This window comes from Theobroma cacao, chromosome 9 (assembly GCF_053813885.1).
Source record: "Theobroma cacao isolate CCN51 chromosome 9, ASM5381388v1, whole genome shotgun sequence".
NCBI lineage: Eukaryota > Viridiplantae > Streptophyta > Magnoliopsida > Malvales > Malvaceae > Theobroma > Theobroma cacao.
The window spans coordinates 34,059,824-34,069,913 of record NC_142647.1 but is presented as its reverse complement, the minus strand read 5'-3'; positions in this window follow the sequence as shown (position 1 = coordinate 34,069,913).

The following is a 10,090-nucleotide window of genomic DNA, read 5'->3' as shown; positions in this document are numbered from 1 at the left end:
CATCAATGCTTGACCATTATAAAATCAATTCAGGCTCGGTATATATGCATGATATGATATACAACTTATCCGACTACTGTTTAAATGCGGTGCTGACCTAATTCGGCCTATTACCCGATTAAATCGATATACGCGTCCGTTTAAACTCCAAATTAATTTTTTTCAGTTTTCATACCTCAATTGCACCCAAATTGACTTAATGTCCCGCAGTGTGGTGCAAATTATCAGTCTCGATAGCAAATTACGAAAATACCCCTAATGGGTAAAAATTCATATTTTTGCTCCGAAAATTCCCATTATTTTTCTAGACTCATAATTCATCATTATTCATCATAATTCCTTAAATAAATATCAAGATCATCAGCCAATATTCCCCTAGAAAATTCAGCCAATAATGGTAATGGAGGAAAATAAATTCTTTTCTTGTTGTTTTGTTCCTAAATATGCTAAACTAACTTAAAACACTAACATAACTTAGAATCAAATTAATCTAACAAGTTTCTCTCTCCTAACCCATTTTTTCAGAATTGAATTCATCCTCAAATCACATGATTCAACCATGGAAAATGATGGGAAATGCATGGAAATGATAAATCTTAAGCTAAGCTTGAAAAATCATACCTTTAAACACTTGATTCCTTGAAAAATCACACTTTTTCTTTCAATTTTCTCACTCTAGGGTTTGTTCTTATTTCTCTCTCTCCTGCTGGTTTTGGCTGACCATCCCAATGAAGAATTCTGGAATTTTCAAGCCTTTTAATAGGCTTAATAAAATATTATTATTTTATTTACCTTTTTAATATTTTATTATTTTATTTTTTTACTAGTCATCTTTTTTACTTTCTTTTTCTACCACTCAATCCTCTTCACTTATCTATGTCTTCCATGAAATTTCTAGACTTTTCCAAAGTTTTGGTGGAGCAAATTTTTAAAAATTATACTTTTGCCCCCGTAAAGTGAAAAATTACATTTTTACCCCAAAAACTAAAAAATTGCCCATAGACATATTTTTCATCCCTTATACTCATACCATTCTCCAATTTGTCAAATGTGATCTAAATTCTCTCAAAATCTCAAATTTTGTCCGTGGTTGGAAAAATTATAATTTTACCCCTAGATAGTGAAAATTTCGGTTTGACTCCGAATTGATCCTCGAACTCCTAATTACCATTTTGACTCATCCCTAAACTGTGAAACTCTTAATTTCACCTTAAAATTCCTATTTGAATTAGTTCGAGGCTTAATCGACTTAATGATACCGTTAGGGGCAATATCATCTTTTAACGATTTCTCGAACTTCCTAAATATACAAACATTTCTATCGAGCATGTGAATGACATTATAATTATTTTACAAAGCAGGGTTTGACATATTCCTTCTTGGAAAAATTCGGCCAAAATGGTGCATCATTGTCACAATTTTTCCTACTTGATTTTCTTTTCATAATTCATTAATTTTCATATCAAAAACCATGATTTCATAATCAAATAACCTAAAATAACATCACATTCTTCCTCACCATTGACTTGAAAATTCAGCTAAGGCTAGGTAATGGGAAAAATGAATGTTTTTCTATATATTTTGTTTACTAACATGCTAAACTAACACTAAACACTAACATATATCAAAATCAAATCAATCCAACAATTTTCTCTGTCTAGACCCATATGACCAGTCATTAAATCACCATGAAAACATGCAATTTAATATGGAAAATAAGGAGAAATGCTTGGGAATAAGAAAACTCAAGCTTAATAGAAAAAATCTCACCTTTTTCACTTAATTTCCTTGAAAATTCACACTTTTTCTTTGATTTTCTCTCTCTAAGGTTTTGTTTTTATTTTCTCTCTCTTCTTGCTGGTTTCGCCGGCCATAGGGTGGAAGATGGGCTGATTTTTGTGCCTTTTAAAGAGGAAAATAATAACTTAATAAAGGCATGACACGTGGCATCATGTCATTGGTCCGTTTTTAAAACTTTAAAAATTTTAATCCATTTTATCTCCACCACACAATTAGTCAATGGTCAAAATGAGAATAAGGGAAGACCATGTGCTGGACAAATGTCCTGGTGGTGGAAAATTACTATTTTGCCCCTAGGGTGGTAAAATTATCATTTTGCCCCTATGCTCTGAAAAATACCAAGAATAAATTTTTTTTTTCACTTCTTAATCCTCAAATCATACTCCAATAAGTCAAATGGGGCCAAAAATCTTTTCTAAAAATTTCCATTTTGTCCTCAGGTGGCAAATGACCATTTTACCCCTAGATAGTGAAAATTTCGGTTTGACTCCAAATTGATCCTCGAACTCCAAATCACCATATTAAACCATTCTGGGACTTTAATATTCTTAATTTCATCTTAAATTCTCTATTTGATCTAGTTCGAGGCTTAAATCAACTTTGTTGTACCTCTAGGTACAATACCGACTTTTGTAAATTTTTTCAAGACTCTCCTAGCATGCAAACATGCTATCCATCACATGTATGTCATGACAAGTATTTTATAGAGTCAGGCTTGACATCTTTTCCCTACTTGGATCAACCATATGATCCTTCTTCATGTTTGATTTCAACATCCGACTAAATATTAATATTTTAATATTATTTTATTTTAAAAATTTTATCTTGTCTCTTTGGTTCCCAAAGTTCCTTATTATGCCTCAATTCGCATTTGACCAACTTTATTTATCACCATATCAAAGTATGGGGCGTTTCAAACATAATGTTGCACCTACATGAGATGTTTGGTACAAAAACAAGGTCTATTAAGGTGAAAGCAATCAATGCGTTTAAGGACCTTAAGCGAAAGCCTAAGGAGCTAGTTAGAGATGTTGAAAGTAATATCTTGTCTCAATAAGGCAAAACTAAATGGTGTTGAAATAGATGCGGAGATGCAAATATCAATGATAGTTCATAACTTAAATTCGTCATTTTCACAATTTAAAGTGGATTATGAACTGAACGCTAAGGATTACACCTTAAATGGGCTCATGAATGATCTCCAAAATGTGGATAAGGTTCTTGATTTGAGATAAAAGCTTGAAGCACATGCAGTTTCCACTTCTAAGCCTAAACCCAAGGGTAAAAAGAAGATAACTAGAAATAAAAAAACTTCTAAGGGCTCAATAGGAGCAAAGAAAAAGCCCATGAAGAAAAAGGCTGCTTCAAAAGACAACACCAAAGGAAAATGTTTCCATTGTGGTGTGAAAGGACATTAGAAGCGAAATTGCAAGGTTTACCTTGAAGAAATCCAAAAGAGTAAACAAGGTATGGGTTTTCTAAACATGTTAAAAGCTTGTTTAATGGTTGATTCTACGGATACGTGGATAATAGATTCTAGAGCTGTTAACCATGTTTGTAATTCTTTATAGGGGATTCAAGAAAGGAGAAAACTGAGTAAAAGGCAATTTCGGATGATGATGGTAAGTGGCACATTTGTTTTAGCATTAGTAGTGGGAGCCATTATTCTTCAATTTCCTTATGGTTGTAGCTTAGTTTTGGAAAATGTTTATTACATTCTGAAGACTTATAGAAATTTGATTTCTGTATTTTGTTTAATAAAAGTCTAGATATTCAATTTTTTTTGGTGAGACACTCACTATTTTTTTGAATAAGGATTTTATTTATTTTGGAATTGTAAGATATAATCTTTATTTCTTTGAGCCTACGAGTTATTCTGCAAATGCTATAAAATCAATATGATTTAAAATTGAAAAAGTCAAAGAATCTAGCATAAATCAAAATTATCTTTAGCATCTGCGTTTAGGTCATATCAATCAAAACAAACTCAATAGGCTTATAAAGGATGGTACTCTACCAAACATGGTTGAGGGTCCTTTGCCAGTATGTGAGTCTTGTATTGAAGCTAAAATGACTAAAGGCCTTTCAAGGCAAAAGGTAACAAAATGCTAAAAGTTGTAGACTTGGTGCACACAGATGTGTGTGGACCAATGAACATAAAAGCTAGAGGAGGTTATGAATATTTCATAACTTTTATTGATGACTACTTAAGACATGGCTCTGTGTATTTAATGTATAGAAAAATTGAATCGTTTGAACAGTTCAGAGAATTCTAAGCCGAAGTTAAAAAGCAACTAGGCAAGCCATTGAAACAACTTCAATCAAATTAGGGAGGTGAGTATTTATCAGATGAATTTCGACAATATCTTAATGACAATGGGATAATTTTCAATTTGTCAGTGCCAAGAACACCTCAACATAATGGTATAGCTGAAAAAAGAAATAAGACTCTTTTGAAATGGTTAGATCAATGATGTCCTATGCTAACCTTCCAATCTCATTCTGGGGATATTGTATGCAAATTGTTGAGTACTTGCTCAATTTTGCTCCATCTAAGGTTGTGCCTAAAACATCAAGGGAGTTATGGACAGGGTGTAAATCATCTGTATGTCATCTATGAATTTTGGAGTGTCCTGCACATGTTTTAAAGCCTGAGTCTAGAAAAGTGGAACCAAAGACTTAGGTGTGCTTATATGTAGGATATCCAAAGAGAACAAGAGGTTATTACTTTTATAGTCCTCAAGATAAGAAAGTTTTTGTTAGTGCGAATGTCACTTTCTTAGAGGAAGAGTTTGTGAGAAATCATAAACCTAGAAGTAAAATTGTCTTAGAAGAATTGTTTGATCCTTCAAATTTAAGATTTAATTATGAAGAAGTCATAACACAGTCTAATTCAAGGGTTGAAACAAAAACACAAGCTGAACATCAAATAGTGGTGCCTAGACATAGTGGGAGGGTTGTGAGACAACAAAAGAGATACATGGGTATGTGAGAAAACATGATTGCACTCTTAGATGAACATGAATTTGACCTTATTACATATAAGGAAGCAATTAATGATGTAGATGCTAAAGAGTCACATAAGGCAATGAAATTTGAGTTGGACTCCATGGATGCCAACAAAGTCTGAACTCTAGTAGTCCACTTGAAAGGATAAAACCCATAGGGTGCAAATGAATTTACAAGAGAAAAATAGAAAGTGATGGGAAGGTAGAGACCTTCAAGGTTAGACTACTGGCCAAAGGTTTTACCCAAAAAAAAGGCTTTGACTACAAGCAAACCTTTTCACCAGTTGCTATGCTTAAATCCATCAAGATCCTCCTATCCATAACTACACATCTTGATTATGAGATATGGCAAATGGATGTCAAGATCGTATTTTTAAATAGGGATCTTGAAAAGCGTATTTATATGGCTCAACTAGAAGGTTTCATTAAAAGGGCCACGAGCATAAGGTTTGTGAAGTGCATAGGTCCATTTATGGACTTAGGTAAGCATCTAGGTCTTAAAACATAATATTTGATACTGCTATCAAATCATATGATTTTCAACAAAATGTTGATGAACCTTCTGTCTATAAAAGGATACAAGATAAAAAGGTTGTTTTCCTAGTCTTTTATGTTGATGACATTCTACTAATTGGGAATGATGTAGGAATGTTATCAATAGCTAAAGGTTAGCTAAACCAACAATTCAATATGAAGGATTTGGGAAAAGCTAGCTATGTTCTAGGTATCAAACTTATAAGGGATCATAAGAACAAGCAAATAGCATTATCTCAAGTATCTTGGTCCCAAATGAATGTGCTAGAGGGGGTGAATAGCACTTTCTTGGCTCTTTACAAAGGTTACCTTCAAATTGGGGACAAAAGCAAGATAAAAGAGAAATTTAAAGTTGAATGACAAACTAAAACAGTAGAGACAATACACAAATATTTATAGTAGTTCGGTCCAAGACCTACATCCACTACCTTGATTGTTTAACCAAGGATTTTCTAATCAATCCACTAAGAATGGTGAAATTCAAAAGCTTTCACCAAGCTTTTACAATGACTTTTACCAAGCATAGCCAAAACCTTTCACAATAGTTTTTACCGAGATCAACTAAAACCCAACACTTAACTTTTCAAGGTTAAGTTAGAACCTATACTCAATCAAGCAATCCTAGCTTGAATCAATCCCTTAGAGTGACCTGCTCACTCGAAGAATACAAGGAGAGAAGTGATAAGAGTGTACCTATGATCACAAGGTTGATCTAAGTGGTACAAAGTGAAGTGCAGATCACAATTACAAAGATAGGAGTTAAGTGTAGTAAATGAGCAGAGAGTATTTGCTGGTTTTTTTTTAGCTCTTTTTGACTTGGAAGCCTTCATTCCATTTCTAGTCGTTGGAAGCCTTTTAAATACTTGGAAAGTTAGCTCTGATAGGTGTTAGGCAGTTTTTGACCGTTAGAAACAGTTTTGTTATAGTTCTGCCCATTAATTTGTCTTCTAGTGCACAAGTCAAATTTTTTGGTAGAATGCTCTTAGTTGACTAATGGATATCTTAGTCGACTAAGTTGTTTCTGTCTTCTATTCTATGCTTCTTGTAGTGAGCACTTAGTCAACTAACTTCCTTCTTAGTCAATTAAGTTGGTTCTGTCTTGAAGTCCAGATTTCTGGCAGTAGACTTTTTGTCGACTAACCCATTTCTTGGTCAACTAAGTCTTTTCTATTCCTCAATACTCTTGAGCCTGCCAACTTCTGATTTGAATTTTAGCTGACTAACCCTTTATTATTCAACTAAGAAGTTTCTGTTTTGCTTATTAATTGTGGCTTCTTATACATATAATTTTTTATATGTCCCTTGGAATAATTTATTTATCATTAGCATACAATTCTTGTCCTGCACACTCAAGTAGAAATATTAAACACAAATGAATGGGAATGTTTTATTATCATCAAAAACTAATAAAGCCAATAATCTCCCCATTTTTTTATGATGACAAAACATTCATTGATTAACAGTACAGTGTCCATTTAATCTTTTTAATTCTTCACAAAAAAAAAATGAGGATTTATCCCTCTAAATGAGTGCTCCCCCTTAGTGCGTGCTTATTTTACTTATTCATTTTAGCAAATTTTTATTTATGTCATATAGACAATGACATTATACATTCAGAATATATTTATGCTGGCATATAGAGTAATCAACAATAAATGACTGATTGACAGAATATCATCAATATTTCAGTTGTGATTGTCAATAGCATATTATTGCCAGATTTTATCTATGCCATTTATCATCCAATAAATATAGTATAATTAACATCCATATACATTCACAAACACAATCCATTCACAATATCATTGACAGAAATTGGTTATCATCATAACAGCCCAATATCAGTACCAAATCTCAAAACAGTAACAAACAAACTCAAGAACAAATTTAACAATCAACAAACAAATAATATAAGTAGCTTAACAACATCCTATTTTCAACACAATAACATCAACACAAAGTTAAATTCAGATGTTCAACTAACAGTAGAATAAAAAAAGCAAAAAAAGTAGTCATTGTTTTGTTCCTAAACTGCCCCTAGTTCTCCCTTAAACTTTTTACCATAATTCTCCCCCTTTTTGTCAGCATCAAATCCTAAGAGCGCTCAATCATCTTCTGAAGAGGGTGAAGGGGTAGATTCATCCATGCAATAGAAAACATTAAGGGGTTCAGGAGATAGTTCTGGAGGTGATTTTTGTGGTGAAGGTTCAGGTGATGATTTATCAGGAATTTCAAGGGGGTCTTAAGGAGAAAAGATTGCTGATGGTCTAGCTTTTTCAGCTATTCTGGAGGATTTTCGTCTGTTGAGGAATTTGGTCTTGGTTACCATTGTCTTCATGCCTTTACCAGATTGTTTAGACTTGGCTTGTGGAGCAGCAACATCTTTTTCTTTTCCTTTCCCAGATTGTTCCTCTGTAACTGAAGTTAGTTCACGAGATTCTTTTGGAGATACTAACTTTTGTGCTTCCCCTTTAGCTGCTTCCTTTTCAGCTTGTTCTTCTCTAACCATTTGGTGGAAGACATCCATTATTGAGACTTCCTCTAAATTGGGAGGAGAAGGCTGTTCTTGTTAAGGTTCATGATGGGATGGAGGAATTTCACCAAGTGATCCAAGCACCTCGTTACCTTGTTCCGATTCAACTTCCTTCTATGGCTCAGGTAAGGGGGATTTCCTTGGTTGATCCACTTCAGGTTCATGAACCTCGGCTTGGAAAGTAGAACCTTCAGCATCCTGACCTGCTAGTGTAGGATTTAGAGTGGCAGAGATGTTTACAGCTACAGGTTCAGAAGGCATTTTTCCTTTTTCCTTCAATACATTTTCGAGCTCTGTCAATTTCTCTTCAATTTTCTACATCCTTACTCTCTAGTCAGTCAGCTTTCCATCAATCCTCATGAGCATGTTGAAAAGTATTTCATTAAAGAACTATGAGGGAGCTGTTTCTAGTTGAATAGGGAGAGAAGACTCTTTTCTAAAAATGACCTTAGGGGATTTAACATATTTCTCTCCATCAAGCTTATACCCCACTTAAGGCAGACTCCTAAGGTAAATAACTTGGTCCCTGCTTTTCACTTTGTCCAATTCATATCTTGAGCTCCAAATTTCCTTTTTTTGTACCAATGATGTAATGATATTTCCATAAGGCAGATTTATTTTTTTCAGTCGACAGACTCCTCTCATTCTCTCAATCATGAATCTGCCTAGATTAAGTGGAGCACCATTAAAGCCAGGGTCCATTAGCCACAAGTCTTGAAGACTAATGTAGCTAAAACTGCCACCTCTTCCATGAATATTCGCAACAATAAAGTAATGCAAAATTCTAATCTATGGACTTTTAATCAGACCAGCATTACTTTTTGATGAATATTTTTCTTTCCTCCTTGTAATTATCTCCCACAAAGAAGTGGGATCATAGTTTTCAAGCATCTCATAGTCACCGTCTTCACTTTCAATTTTAAGCAAATTTCCTAAATTAGCAACAGTTATAACAAATTCCTTTTCATTTAAATAGACATTCAGACCATCATCAATATAATCATCAGAATCCTTAAGTTCATCCTTATCTATGGCTATGCTAGCATAAAATTCTTTCACCAAACTATCACTATTGGATTGATTCTTAAAAGTGCTAAAATCCTTTAGTTTCATTTCTTCAAAATAATATGATAGAACTACTTGAAATTCAAGTGACTCATCAAAACTACTCCAATAAATAGATTTACCATAAGTAATAGAGGCATTTTCGATCTTTTTGAACCTATCCTCATGAAATTTATTTCTAAATTTTGAGGATGAAGCCTTACCTTTCTTGAAGGATTTTTCTTTTTTTTTTCTTTTTCTCGGCTTTGTATTCCTTCTCTATTTGTGATTTTCCAGTTTTTCCAATCTCAGCAGTGGACACTATCTTCTTCTTCTTCTTCTGTACTTCTGCTTGCAAACTCTCTTCCAATGGACGTTTATCCTTTTTCTTCTTTAAAATATCTTTAGACTGTGATGATTTTGCCATTTGGTTTGGGAAATTTCTGACTCAGGGTTTCAAGATTTTGAGAGGGAATGGTTTCAGTTTTAGGTGGGCAGTTTCAGAAGAGAGAAAATCTAGAGAAGATGAGTTAAGGGCAGTTTAATTTTCTCAAAAATTGTTTATTTCCCCCTTAAATGTTGTCAGTTTTTCTCCTATTCAAAATTTAAAAAATTCCCTCTAAACTTAGTTTTTGCTTAGGTGGTTTTTCTTCTCTATTTTATTACCCGGTAGACAGTTTCTTTTCATTATTTTATTCCTCCTTCTTTTAACTGACTGAGTCTTATTATTTAAAGAGACAGAATACTCTTAGTTGATTAAGTGCCTCCCTTAGTCAACTAAGTGCCTACTGTATTTTGAGAAAACTTTAGAATTTTTCTTAAAGCTCCTGCACACCAACCATTCCTAGATTTCTCTTAATCTCACAAAATCTTTCCTCATTTAGTGGTTTGGTGAATATGTTAGCTAATTGTTGCAAAGTATTCACAAACTCAATTTTAATGTCACCTTTCACTACGTGATCTTTAAAAAAGTGATGCCTAATCTCGATATGTTTAGTTCTAGAATGCTGTACAAGATTTTTTGAAATATTGATTACACTTGTATTATCACAGTATATTGGTATGCTATTCATTGTTACTCCAAAGTCTTTTAATTGTTATTTAATCCACAAGATTTGAGCACAACAACTACCTAGAGAAATATATTCAGCTTCAGTTGCAGAGAGAGCAA